Source organism: Neofelis nebulosa, chromosome 1, assembly GCF_028018385.1.
Source record: "Neofelis nebulosa isolate mNeoNeb1 chromosome 1, mNeoNeb1.pri, whole genome shotgun sequence".
NCBI classification, from domain to species: domain Eukaryota; kingdom Metazoa; phylum Chordata; class Mammalia; order Carnivora; family Felidae; genus Neofelis; species Neofelis nebulosa.
Window position 1 is genome coordinate 47,101,684 of NC_080782.1, and position 13,449 is coordinate 47,115,132.

The 13,449-nt window shown below is 45.5% G+C and overlaps 2 long non-coding RNA genes across 3 annotated transcripts in view; one reads left to right on the forward strand and one right to left on the reverse strand.

Moving 5' to 3' along the window:
* The window catches only part of LOC131506954 (uncharacterized), a 72,294-nt gene that overhangs the window by 24,096 nt on the left and 34,749 nt on the right, over positions 1 to 13,449 (reverse strand). The gene's annotated exons all lie outside the window — the stretch shown is intronic.
* On the forward strand, positions 6,584 to 10,531 carry LOC131506962 (uncharacterized). The gene is made up of 2 exons (XR_009259247.1): positions 6,584 to 9,050; positions 10,282 to 10,531. It is a non-coding gene; the product is annotated as an uncharacterized LOC131506962 (long non-coding RNA).

Sequence of the window (13,449 nt, forward strand, 5' to 3'; positions counted from 1 at the left end):
GAGTGGGAAAATCAGATTCGCAACACTTGAAAAATTAGAATCCATAACAACACTGGACCCCTATTTCCCAGGACAACAGTTGCCTAATGCTAGGTGTAGCTGCCTTTTTTAGTCAGGGCATTGCCTTCAGTCATTGCCACAGTCCCCACTATTTCTGTTTCATCTCCTTCTAACCTTTTCTATTTCACCTGGGCCACTCAACTTCCTTTATGTTACCTGCCAAACCCTTGATCTAGCGACTCCTAGTTCTGTCCAAGCTACCCATTTCTCAGATGCCGGTGAGGAAGTGGAGGTGGTTTCCCAGAGTCACACAACATGTGGCCTTAATGCTAAAGAGATTCCAGCTTTTTCTCACCCATTAATCTTTTCTGACAAGCCATTTTGCCTCCTCAGATATGCAGACAGAGAAAGGGAATTGTCTTGTGAAAGGTGGGTCCCAGAACATGATCTGGGGGTCAGAGTGGGCCCCCAATGGAAGATGATTCGGAGCAGAAATTAGCCCGGAGAAGGGTCAAACAGCTTTATATTTATTCCTGGGTGAGATCATAGTAAGAAATTGAGCAGAAACCCCTCCCTGGAGTTGATGGTATATTCTAATAGTCTTTCTCTTGGAGTCACAACAGAAGGCAAAACTGGGGCAGGTGGATGGATGGAACAGTTGGCAATTCTAAGAAATTTGGTTATAATAAGCTGTTTTCAAGTCACAGGAGACCTGGCCTGTGAGACACTAGGCTGTTGTGGAAGGGTTATTATTGCTTGGATTACTTTCTAGTGCTTCTCAGCCTGTGATGTGTACAGGGGTCTTGTAAAATGCAGATTCTAAGTCAGTGGTACTGGGATAGAACTTGCAAAGCCTACACTTCTGACAAGTTTCCAGGTGATGCCAATACTGCAAGCCCCGAGTCCCCACCCTGACCGGCAAAGGCTCTGGACTCCTTGTGCCTTCTGTTTATTCATGAGGGTCATTGCTACATGGTAACCCAAAGGAGGGGCTCAGAATCCCGCAGACCTGGGCGTAGATCCCTGCCCACCCCTGAGTTGCCAGGTAATGTTGGGCAGACGGCTCATCCTCTGTGGGCCTCAGTTTTCTTGATCTGTGCAATTGGAATCAGAGAATACTGAGAATACTTACTTCCTTAGGAGGCTGGGAAAGGAAGAATGGACTGGACACGTGGCCCCAGCATAGTGTACGGTTCATGATGGATGCTCTGTAAAGGTAGTTTCTGGTATCGTGCACTCTATGGGCCTGCCCATGAGCGGTGACACCCATCAGTAGCATGGTTCGAGAGGGGGAGTATATAAGACATTTCAGGATAAAAATCAACCCTCCTAATATGGCCTTCTAGGCCATGCATGGTATGATCACTACCCAGCCCACCCCTTGCTGTCCTTCCCCTCTCTGTCTCATGCTGGACATTTATTAGGTGTCTGCCACAGTACTTTCCTCAGAGGCCTGGCACGTGCTGTTGTTCCTCATACTTCTACCTGCCTGGCCTCTTATCCTGCAGCCTCAGTTCCAATGTCACTTCCTCAGAGATGCCCTCCTTGACCCCCAGAATCTTTCAAGTAAGGATTTCGGGGGTATATTCTGGTAGAAAGGGAGAACGGTTCCATCTCTTGAGGCTGCACATAAATAGGGAAGTCACCATTTTTACTTAGATTCTACATTTATTTAGAGCAGCTTTTGGCTGGGTGGGGGAGGGAGGTCGGGGGGTCAGAGGAACTAAACACTGTCCCCTGCCTTTCTGCAAATTAGAAAAGGGCACAGCTTGGGCAAGCAAGCAGCTCTCGCCTGCCCTCTCAGCTGGTTACCTTTGTGCAGTATACAAACTATGCAACCTTATGTAGCAGCCCGAGTGCTAATGCTTCCTTCCCCCAAGCTGCCTCGTGACCTGCTTAATCCTCCTGCCTGGATTAAGCTCCTTTATAAACTTTCTTAACTTCATAAAACTCATCACAATTGGAATTAGGTATCTTGGGAATGGTTTATTTAAAATCTTCCCCCTGTAGTAGACTCTATATTCCATCAAGGCAACGTCTATCCATCTAGTTCTGGATTCCCAGTGCTTAGCCTGGTGCCTGCAACAAAGCAGGTGCTCCATACATATTTGTTGAATATTTCAGGAGCTCATTATCTACCAGGGGAGATCGGACTCGTGGAAATAGCTATGTCATGAGATGGACAGGCACAGAGCTGAATGACTGGTGCAGCCCCAAGGAGGGAGATGTCCCTTCCAGCAGAGGTCATCCAGGGGTGCTCATGGAAGAGGTGTTTTAGCTGGACCTGACAGAATAGGTGGAGTTCACCAGATTCAGATGAGTGGGACGGTGTTCTTGGCAGTGGGAACAGCAAAAGCAAAGGTATAGAGAGAGAGAAGAGTTCAGTGTGTTCCTGTGACCAGTCACAAATTACCATCAGCAGACTGGCTAAATGTGTTTTGTGAATTAGCTGCCAATATTTTTTAAAAAATCATGAGATTTCACATAAAGATCCGGATTTCCTGATCTTCTTTAAAATACTGGAAGATGCCACCAACGAACAATTGGCACTGAAAAGTGACAGTCCCTTTGGAAAGTCTGCTTGCTGGAGTTCACCACAGCCCCTACCTTTCCCCGGTGCGTTCTTACACCCAGCTTTCCTTGCTCATTATTCTTCCTTCGTGGCCCACTGTGCAGCTGGCTAGAAGACCATTTGATTGACCCACTGGAGATGTAAGGAAACTTGGTTCAGAGGGTACAGGCATTGAAATGCCAGACTAAGGAAGTTGGCAAATACCAACTGAAGGAAATGAGAAGCCATTGAAGATTTTTGAGCTGTAAACCTTTAGCTGTAAATCACAGTAAAGCTGTGGGGGGACTCAGAAGTTCCTCATGGCCTGTAAAGAACACCCAGAAAAGGCACAATAACCCAAAGTGAGGGAGCGCGAATGCCCCAGCTCTTTTTTTGAACTGGTAAATAACAGGCCTCCTCAGTTAACTAAGTGAGCTGGTAATGGCCGGGATTTCAGGGTCTTCTACGGCTCCACAGAGCACAGCCCACAGCTGCCCTGGCCAAGCCAGGCCTGACTTCATAAGCAGGAACTCTGGGCCAAGGAGGCTGGTGAAGTTCTGGAAGCCAAAAGAGTGGGGAGCTCTGCATGGGGTTTCCAAAGAAGATAAAACGTGGACTGACCCATGGTCGGGAGACAGGGTGCTTCCTAAGGGCAGAATATTAATCTTAAAAGGTTTCTGATTACTCACACATAGGTGACCCCTAACTTGCTTTTGCTTGGCCTTGATTGTTTTCAAACACATTTAGAAAAAAACTGTAGTTTTCTTCTGTTTACAAAAATCATATACTTATTAGAAAAAGGAAAATTTAGAAAAATAGAGGTGAAGGTAATCATCAGTAATCCTGCCACCCAGAGGTAACTCTGTTAATATGTTGGTGGATTTCCTTACCTTTATTTTTATTTTTATTTTTTTTTTAATTTTTTTAATGTTTATTTATTCTTTGAAAGAGAGAGAGAGCACAAGCAGGGGAGGGGCAGAGAGAGGGAGCCACAGAATCTGAAGCAGGCTCCAGGCTCCGAGCTGTCAGCACAGAGCCAGATGAGGGACTCGAACTCCCGAGACCACGACCTGAGCTGAAGTCGGATGCTTAATGGACTGAGTCACCCAGGCGCCCCACCTTTATTATTTTTTTCAGTGTATTTATACTTTTAAAAAATGAAGTAGGGGTCACATTTCATATACAGTTGATTGCCCTTTTTTGATGAACATTATCCCATGAATGTTTTACCGTGAGAATATAATAATGCATCTTTCTGTAAAAAATTTAAATAAATTTACAACGGAGAAGTAAACATTGCATGTTGGCATCATTTTTCTGGGTTATTAAATATACTTTGAAAAAAACATTTTATATGCTTGTTTCCTTCCATTCTCAAAGTAGTCAGGAATCTGAATTTTTTGTCTTGCAAGACAGATAAAAGAGGAATTATTACCCCCAACTGAAAGAGGATACTGAATCACAAAGATGAAGTGAGTTATCTGAGTAAGTAGCTAGTGGGGGGCTGCACTACAACCCCCAAGCCTTCTGAGTCTAGGTTGGTGCTGTGGGGAAGGGGGTAACCAGGCTGCTCTTCCCCACCCCAGTTATAGTTAGTTTAGATCATGTCAGCTGTGCTTTAGATGCTGTGAATCAAGGAAGGCTTTAAACAGTGCAGTTAATCTGGGTGGACTTTGTGGAGGAGGCAGGTTTTATTCAGGATCTGGAATGTTTGTCCTATTCATAGGTAAATGAGTGCCAGGCATCCAAGCCTCTCGACTCCCAGATTAATAATAATAACCAGCTTGGGGAACCTTGGGTGGCTCAGTCTGTTAAGCGTGGGACAATTGATTTCAGCTCAGGTCATGATCTCATGGTTTAGTCAGATCAGATGGAGCCTGGTTTGGGGTTCTGCATGGAGCTTGCTTGGGATTTTCTCTCTCCCTCACTCTGTGCCCTCCCCCCCCCATGCACTAAATAAATAAACATTTAAAAATAGGGGCGCCTGGGTGGCGCAGTCGGTTAAGCGTCCGACTTCAGCCAGGTCACGATCTCGCGGTCCGTGAGACGAGCCCCGCGTCGGGCTCTGGGCTGATGGCTCGGAGCCTGGAGCCTGTTTCCGATTCTGTGTCTCCCTCTCTCTCTGCCCCTCCCCCGTTCATGCTCTGTCTCTCTCTGTCCCAAAAATAAATAAAAAACGTTGAAAAAAAATTTTTTTTTAAAAATAAAAATAATAACCAGCCTTTATCATGTGGCAAGCACCTTGCTAGGCTCTTGAATACTTATGTTACTTAATCCTCATACCAAACCCTAGGAGGCACTGTTATTTTCACCAATTTAAAAATGAAAAAATAGGGGGTGCCTGGGTGGCTCTGTCGGTCAAGCGTCCGACTTTGGCTCAGGTCCTGATCTTCCAGTTCGTGACTTCAAGCCCCGCAGTGGGGCTCTGTGCTGACAGCTCAGAGCCTGGAGCCTGCTTCAGATTCTGTGTCCCCCTCTCTCCCCAACACGGTGGGCACCCCCACCTCCCCGACTGGTCGTGCCCCTCAGGACACGCAGGCCAGGAGGGGATGACAGACGCACTGGCTGAGGGGCTGTGCCACAGGAGCCAGCCAGGGGTCTGCCCGGAACCCCCGCTTCTGTGGCCGCCCCGTCCCTCAGAGAGGCTTCCCCAAATGGGGAGATAATAATTTTTAAAAAGGAGGTAGTCCCCAGAGTGTTTGGCATTCCCAGTGGCTAGTCCAAAGCAGTTTTGTCTTGATCCCTCTTTGATTCTGAAATAGACTCCATCCTGAAAAAAAAGCGGATTTAGAATTAAGAGGCACCTCACAACTTCTAGTCCTGCCTCTGCTGAGATCTGACTGATCCTGGGCCCATCGCTCCCCCCCCCGCCCGCTGGCTCTCAGAGGTTAAAGCCGATCCCTCCACCCGGTCTTTGCCACTCACGACTCACCGCGATGTGGCCGACCAGTTGCTGGGACGGGGAGATGCGGTGGAAACCGGGGCGGCTCACAGGGCGCTGGGGTCCCGGAGTGCCGCGCCCAGCCGGCTCCAGCCCGTCCCGGTGGCTGTGTGCTCACGGGAAGGCTGCAGGTGTCCCACAGAACCTAGCCCACCCCACCCCCTCTTCCCACCTCTAACCCCTTCCCCCAACCCTCCGACGCCCGGGAGAGTTGAGGGTCCGCGCACAGGTCCGGGAGACACTTGAATTTCTCCCTCGATCTCTGTTTACCAGGGTCCCGCTCGCCTGAAGGGACGCCCACCCTTCCCCCTAACAGCTCACCCCAGCAGCTGTCCACTCATCCTTCACAGGGCCGAGTTCCAGGGTGTGCGTTCCCAGACACAGCCATGCCCAAACCCGGAAACCTTCACTGGCTCCCCACTGCGGGGAGAAGAACACCCAAACTCAGAGTGACTAGAAGGCCTGTCTCCACCTACCCCCAATCCGCCTCCCCAGCTGCTTTGCCCTGTCACCTCAGCACAGAGCTTGGTGATTTTTAAATGCAGAGGCCCAGGAGTCAGGCACCCAGATTCAAATCCCGAGTCTGCCTGTTTCTAGCTATGTGACCTTAGGCAAGTTACCACATATCACTCAACTGTGACTCCACACCCTTAAAATGGGGGTGGTAGCACCCATTCCATAGGACTGTGTGAAGAATTAAATGAGTCACTTAGCATAGTTCCTGGAACATGGTAAACTCACCCTAAGTGCTTGGTGTTGTTATGACAGCTCTCAACCACATTTGGCTACCACCTCCTACTTCCTAAAGCCAATCATTCTCTTTCCCAACACTGTGCCTGCATGTATACCTGGAAAACCCTTCCTCTTCCCTTTTCTCCACCCGGTAGGCTCCTACACACCCTTTAAAGCCCTATTCAAACGTCACTGTGGGGGCGCCTGGGTGGCTTAGTCGGTTAAGCACCAGACTTCAGCTCAAGGCATGACCTCACAGTTCGTGGGTTCGAGCCCCGCGTCGGCTCTGTGCTGACAGCTAGAGCCTGGTGCCTGCTTCCGATTCTGTGTCTCCTTCTCTCTCGCTGCCCCTTCTTGGCTCACACTCTGTCTCTCTCTCTCAAAAATAAATAAACATTAAAAAAAAATTTTTTTTTAAACGTCACTGTGAAGACTTAACCATCCCTCCCAGTTGCTTCCTCCTCTACCTGCCTGTCACCACCTTAACCCAGGGACCACACAGTATCCCCAGTGGTGGGACAACCAGCATTTCATGCCTCCCAATAGGATGCAGTAGACTTCACAGTTCTACCTATTCTGGCTCTTGCCAAAAATGTTGAGCGTAAATATAATCAGGTCTTTAGAGCTGGCTGCAGTTTACTGGAATTTCAGGGGTAGAGGAACACATTAAATAATACCCAGAAAAGCAACCAAACAAATCCAGAATGTGGGACAATTTATAAGACAACTGGGATGATCTCTTAAAAGTCAATGTCTTGAAAACAAAGCAAAAGCAATGGGAGAGGAGGTTCTAGATTTAAAGAGATCTAAGAGTCCAACAACTAAATATGAGATGTGATTCTTTTTAAAGTTTTTATTTTAACGTTTATTTATTTTTGAGAGAGAGAGAGCGAGTGCAAGCAGGAGAGGGGCAGAGAGGGAGACACAGAATCCAAAGCAGGCTCCAGGCTCTGAGTTGTCAGCACAGAGCCTGACAAGGGGCTCAAACCCACAAACTGAGATCATGACCTGAGCCAAAGTCTGACGCTTAACTGACTGATCCACCTAGGCCCCCCCATGTGATTCTTGATTGTATCTTGGTTCACTTTTCTTTTAAAGCTATAAAGACCATGTTTTTACACAATGGGGGGAATTTGACTATGAATTGGGTATTAGATGATGTAAGGAAATTATTGTTAATTTTGTGAGTTAAGTCTACTGTGGTTATGGAAGGAGAATTCTTACAGCTTTTGGAAATGCATGCTAAGTGTTTAGGGCTCAAGTGTTAGAATATCTGTAATTCACTTTAAAATGGTTTAGCCACAAATTTAACATATAGTGAGATGAGGTAAATATGGTGAAATGTTTACAATTGTTGAATCTACATGATCAATATGTATTCAGTTTACAATTCTTTCTACTTTTCTGTATGTTTCAACATTTCCTTAAAAAGGGTTTTTTAATACTGAAATATAATTGACATGTAACAGTATATTCTTTCAGGTGTACAACCCATGATTCGGTCCATATATATATTGCAGAATGATCACCACAATAAGTCTAATTACCATCCATCGCCATGCATAGTTACAATTTTTTTCTTATGATGAGAACTTTTAAGATATACTCTCTTAGCAACTTCCTAATATACAATATTATAACTATAGTCACCATGCTGTATGGTATAGCCCCAGGACTTATTTATTTTATAAATATATATTATGTATATAAATACACATACACACACACACACATACAGGTATCTACCTATTTATAAATACATAAAGGTTTTTAAAAAGCTCCTTCCCCTGGAGGAACCTCCTATAGCAGGTTTCTGGGCCTTCATTAAAACACGAATCACAGTATTTGGAGGTGATGTTTGCCAGTGGGTCTTTCCATTCAGATTACAGACTATGAGCTCCCCGGGGTAGGATCCAGATGAACTGTATTTCTCTCATGGTGCCACATTCATAATAAACAGGCAATAAACAGGTGTTGAATGAATGAAGACTGTACTATTGCCAGAGTGCATGATTCCTCAGTAAACTTACTCTTAGGAATCTCCCAGAATGAAAAATGATAACACAAACTTTTATTGAGAAATAGACCAAGCTTGGTCCTAAGTTCCTAATTTTGTTCATCATGGATTTTTTGCATTCGTTTTGGTTTTTAAAATACTGTGTTCAAGTATTATTTACCTAGGTTACTAACTTTGGGGGGCCTCCCCTATTTTAGTGCCTGAAGCAAGTGAGGCACCCTGATATGATCCCTATAAAACAGGGTTTGGGGCACATATCTGAGTAATGCCCCATTGCCCTATGGGGATCCTTCCAGATCCTATCACTTTATTTGTCTGACAGAATTGACGTTTGTTTGGTCTCACTGTACTATTGCTCTTGTCATCTGACCTAAAGAGAGGGTTTGCAATCTGCAGTGCATATTTATTTTGCTGCCCCAGCAACATTCTCCCTGCTCTGGCAACAACAACTCTATGTTGCTTGGGGACCCTCCCCTCCCCATCCACCGAACTGACTCCAGCCTATGCCTAGAGGTGGGCATGTGACTCAGCTCTGCCATCAGAGCCTTGCAACCACTGGCCATAGTCGTGGCTTCAGAGTAGTCATATGACTCAATCACAGCCAATGAGATTCAATTCTGGGGGTTTGATCTCAACTTTGGAGAAGGGATACTTTCTTTTTTCTGGTACCTGAGATGGGATGTAAGCCACGTGGGGTGTTGAGCCTCTCTGAGACTGGAGCTCGTACAGAAGACAGCAGTATGGAGTGATGGAGTCAGGGAGGAGACATCCGGATAGTATTGGAGCTCCTGGATTCAGCTGTACATGAAGTAAGACTGCTATCTGGACTTAAGGGATGTGTTGGCCAACTTTTGCCTAAGTCAGTTTGAGTTGTCTTTCTATCACTTAGATGATTCACTCCCTCTTGCCTGCTGTGTGGTCAGGTTGGTCCCAGGAGATGCTCTGGTGAAGCCCAGCACCTATCACCAGACTTCCACCGTGAAGTTCTCCATCCAAAGGTGCCCTTCATCACAGGGCAGCCGTGGGAGGCAGAGGATTGAGAGCAACAACAGTAGCCCCACATAGCATTCCTGAGCACGGGTGCACTGTTAGGTCCTGTGGTTAAGATTTCCACATCTTTTGTCCTATAACAACTCTGCGAAGTAGATTCCATGAACTCCAGGCTGAAATCGTCCATCTACTTCTAGGCCAACTGTCCCAAATCGCCAACCAGAGGCAAAGAGAAGGCTCCAGTTAAACAGCAGACAAAGGCTGCTTCCCACTCCATTTTGTCTCTCTTGTAAATGGGTAGACTTTCTAGGGGGCAGGCTCTTTCTAAGAACAGCTGAGCCTGGGTATTAGCAAACCCCTCTCCCTATGCTTTCTTTTTTTTTTAATTTTTAAAAAATGTTTATTTATTTTTGAGAGAGAGAGAGAGACAGAGCGCAAGCTGGAAAGGGGCAGAGAGAGAGAGAGAGACACACACAGAATCTGAAGCAGGCTTCGGGCTCTGAGCCTTTAGCACAGAGCCCGATGCGGGGCTCGAACCCACAAACTGTGAGATCAGGACCTGAGCCCAAGTCAGACGCTCAACGGACTGAGCCACCCAGGCGCCCCTGCCTACACTTTCTCATAACACTGTCAGCATCTTGAAATAAAGGGCCTAAGGGCAGCTTCCTTTGGCCTGGTAGTGGACTCAGCACCTTCGGCAGTGTTGGCCCTCAAGATTGACAGATGGGTTGACCCACTGGCTGTGGCCATCTTTGCCATCTGGGTTCATTTATTCATTCAACAAATACTCACTGAGTGCCAGGTATATGCCAAATCCCATTCCAAGCACTGGGGATACAGTAGTGAACAACACTGGGGGCAGTCCCTGCCTCCAGGTTGCTGACAGTCTTGTCAGGGAGGCACACATTAAACAAATAATTGCACATGTAATTATTTAATTACAAGCATGATAAGCACTGAGAAGGAACAGTTCAGGCTGTTATGAAAGTGTGCAACAGAGACATCTAAACCCGTCGGCTGTCTGACCAAGCAACTTCATTCGCTTCCTAGGTATTTTTTGATTGACCATTCAGTGCTAGGCACTGTGTTGGGTGCTGAGTGCTGGGCAGAGTGGGGAAGCAGACATAGCCCCTGCCCACGAAGAGATCGCTGTGCATAGCAAATACACCATCTGACCGGCTGTGTCTCCAGCCTGCAGCCTGTGAGCAGCTACAAGTCGACAGCTTTGATACCGGCTTGAAAGAACAACTTCGCTCCTGCTTCTACAGGAGAACCAAATACATTTAACTGGTTTCATTCATCTCGCAATCCTTTCTCTGATCCTTAATGGTTTTCATTCTGTAGGGTTGGGGAAATTGGGACCGATGGTCACGGGCCCAAGTGGGAAAATGTTTTGTTAGGCTCTGTAAAAATAGGGTCTTGGGTGAAAAATATGCATGGTTTCATTGAGAGGAGAAGGCATCAGGAAAAGGAAGGAACTTGATATTGAAACTCCCTGTGCCCCATGGCTCCAGCATACCGGGGACAGGAGCTCGGCTTTGAGGGCAGGCCTTTTATGATATTTTTGGCTGCTTGGCCCCAAGGGTGCAGACCAGAGTGTGGTGCCCAGCTTGCTGCAGGGAACTTTCTGGATGGCCTTATTATTCAGAGCATGTGATGCTTTGGCTCCAGCAGCCTGAGGTAGTCAGGGATTCTGCAGCGCTGGGAATGGGGTTCTCACTAAAAGAGGTGAGAGTGTGTGTGGGTTCAGACCTAGCAACTCTGGCCTGGTCATTTTTAGAGCCAGCTTCCCTGCAGGATCAAACAGTCAGAATCACTTGCCCCTCTGGGCCCCAATCCGGGCCTGAAATGTGACAGCATGGGGAAAAATAGAAAGGAAGGTGTGGCCTCTGACTATCCCCCACTGGATTGAAGCACCCTGTCGGCGAAAAACGCAGCTGATTCTTTTTTGTGTCTCCTGACACCCTGGGATAGATGGCTTGCCTGGTCAACATCATAGCTATATCTTGAGGGCTTACTCTGCACTAGGGAGTTGTTCATTTAACCCTCACAACAACCCCATGAGGTAGGTTCTACTGTTACCCTCATCTCACAGGGAGCTGGGGCTCCAGTTAGTGGAGCAGGATTGACAGAAATCACAGAGCTGTCATGTCTCAGCCAGAACCTCCGAGAGCAGAGACAGCAGAGTGAGAGGGTGGTGCAGAGTCCTTTACGTGTGCCTTCTGTGGGGAGGGCCTGGGACACAGAGCAGCTAACTGACCTGGGACAAGTCTGCAACTTGGTACAGAGCCTCGGCCATCCTGGCTGTAACAAGTGTGGATTTAATCATTTGAGAGCAACATAGAATGTAGCATTTTGTCCTTTTTGCTAAGGCTTTTCCTGGTATCAACAATAGTAAAAGCAAATAACCTATCCATTGAGGTTTTATTCCTTTACAGTCACTGGGTCAAGTGCTTTATGTATATCATTTCATTTAATCTTCCTATTGACCTAGGAAGTATTTATTATTATACTTCTAAGGAAAGAGAATAACTTTGCCAAGGTTACAGCTAGTAAGTTGCAGAGCTGGGATTCAACTTAAGAATGTATGGCTCCAAGATCTGTTTTCTGCTGAGCATCAGAGACCTGGTTCAATTCCCACTTCCTCCACAAACCAACATTGTGCCTTGGCAAGTCATTTAATTACTCTGGGCCTCGTTTTCCACATCTGTAATATAGGTAGGTTGGACTCAATGATATGTCAGGGTCAGGCCCTCTCTAGCTCTGATATCTAGACTTTAAACCCTTTGAGGGCTATCGCGTCTATATCCTCAGCACTCAGAAAAGGGCTTGGCCCAGAGTGGGTAACAGGTCAACATAGGTTGAGCTTAATCTATCCTGATGGGACCCTGGCTCCTATCTCCACATGTAGTTGCTATTTCCAAATCTCTACATTTCATAGCCTCCCCCTACCTCTTATGGTCCAAAGATACCATAATTTATCCATTTGGATTGTTTCCCATTTTTCCTATTAAAAAATGCTTCCATATATCTTTTAATGGGCTGAAGTTTCCTTGGAATATATATATATATATATATATATATATATATATATCTCCAGATGGGGAATTTTTAGATCATGGGATGTATACAAAACCCTCTCAAAAATGATAGGAATTTATATTCCCACCAGCTGTGAGAGTTACCTTTTCCCCTGTATCCTTTCCAAACTTAGAGTTTGTCAGATTTTTAAAAATTTGTCAACTGGTTAAGTGTGAAATAGTATAAATATATTTTAACTTTTCATAGTGGAAAGTTTCAAGTACCAGGAAAACCTCATTCCAGAAACATACTTATAATCCAAAACACTTGTTTATCAGAGCAAATTTCAAGAAACATCGGGTCAGTTGAGATCATGTGACATTTGGCTAATGTGCTACTCGTATTGCAAGACATCACTCGTTTATCAAGTTAAAATTTATTAAAAATGTTTGCTCATCTGGCAGACCGCTCTCAGAACAAGTTAGTCACTATCCAAAGTTTTACTGTATTTATAAAATAATAGAATCGGGTAATAAATTTATGTACCTGTCACCCACCATCCAAATCCTTACCAATTTTGTTTCTTTATATTTCACCACCCATTATTTAAAAAAAATTTTTTTTTAACGTTTATTTATTTTTGAGAAACAGACAGATCATGAGCACGACAGGGGAAGAGAGAGAGGGAGACACAGAATCCGAAGCAGGCTCCAAGCTCCGAGCTGTCAGCACAGAGCCCGACGTGGGGCTCGAACCCACAAACCATGAGATCATGACCTGAGCTGAAGTCGGATGCTTAACCGACTGAGCCACCTAGGTGCCCCATCACCACCCATTATTTTTAACCAAACCTGAGATATTATTCCATTTTATCTTTAAATATTTCAGCAAATATCTCTAAAACATAAGGATTTCCTCTTTTAAACATAGCCACAACGTATCATCAAACATCTCCAAATGTCAACAATAATTCCTTCATATTACCAAATATTCGAGTCCATGTTCACATTTATCAAATTACTCTCTCTATATAATTTTTTTTCTTTTTATGCTTGCTTGAATTAAGATTCAAACAAGATCCATACAATATGATTGGCTAACATTTCTTAAGTTTCTTTTAATCTAGAGGTGCTCCTGTCTCTCTCTACCATTCATTTGTTAAAGAAATCAGGTTGATTTTCCTGTTAGACTTTCCCC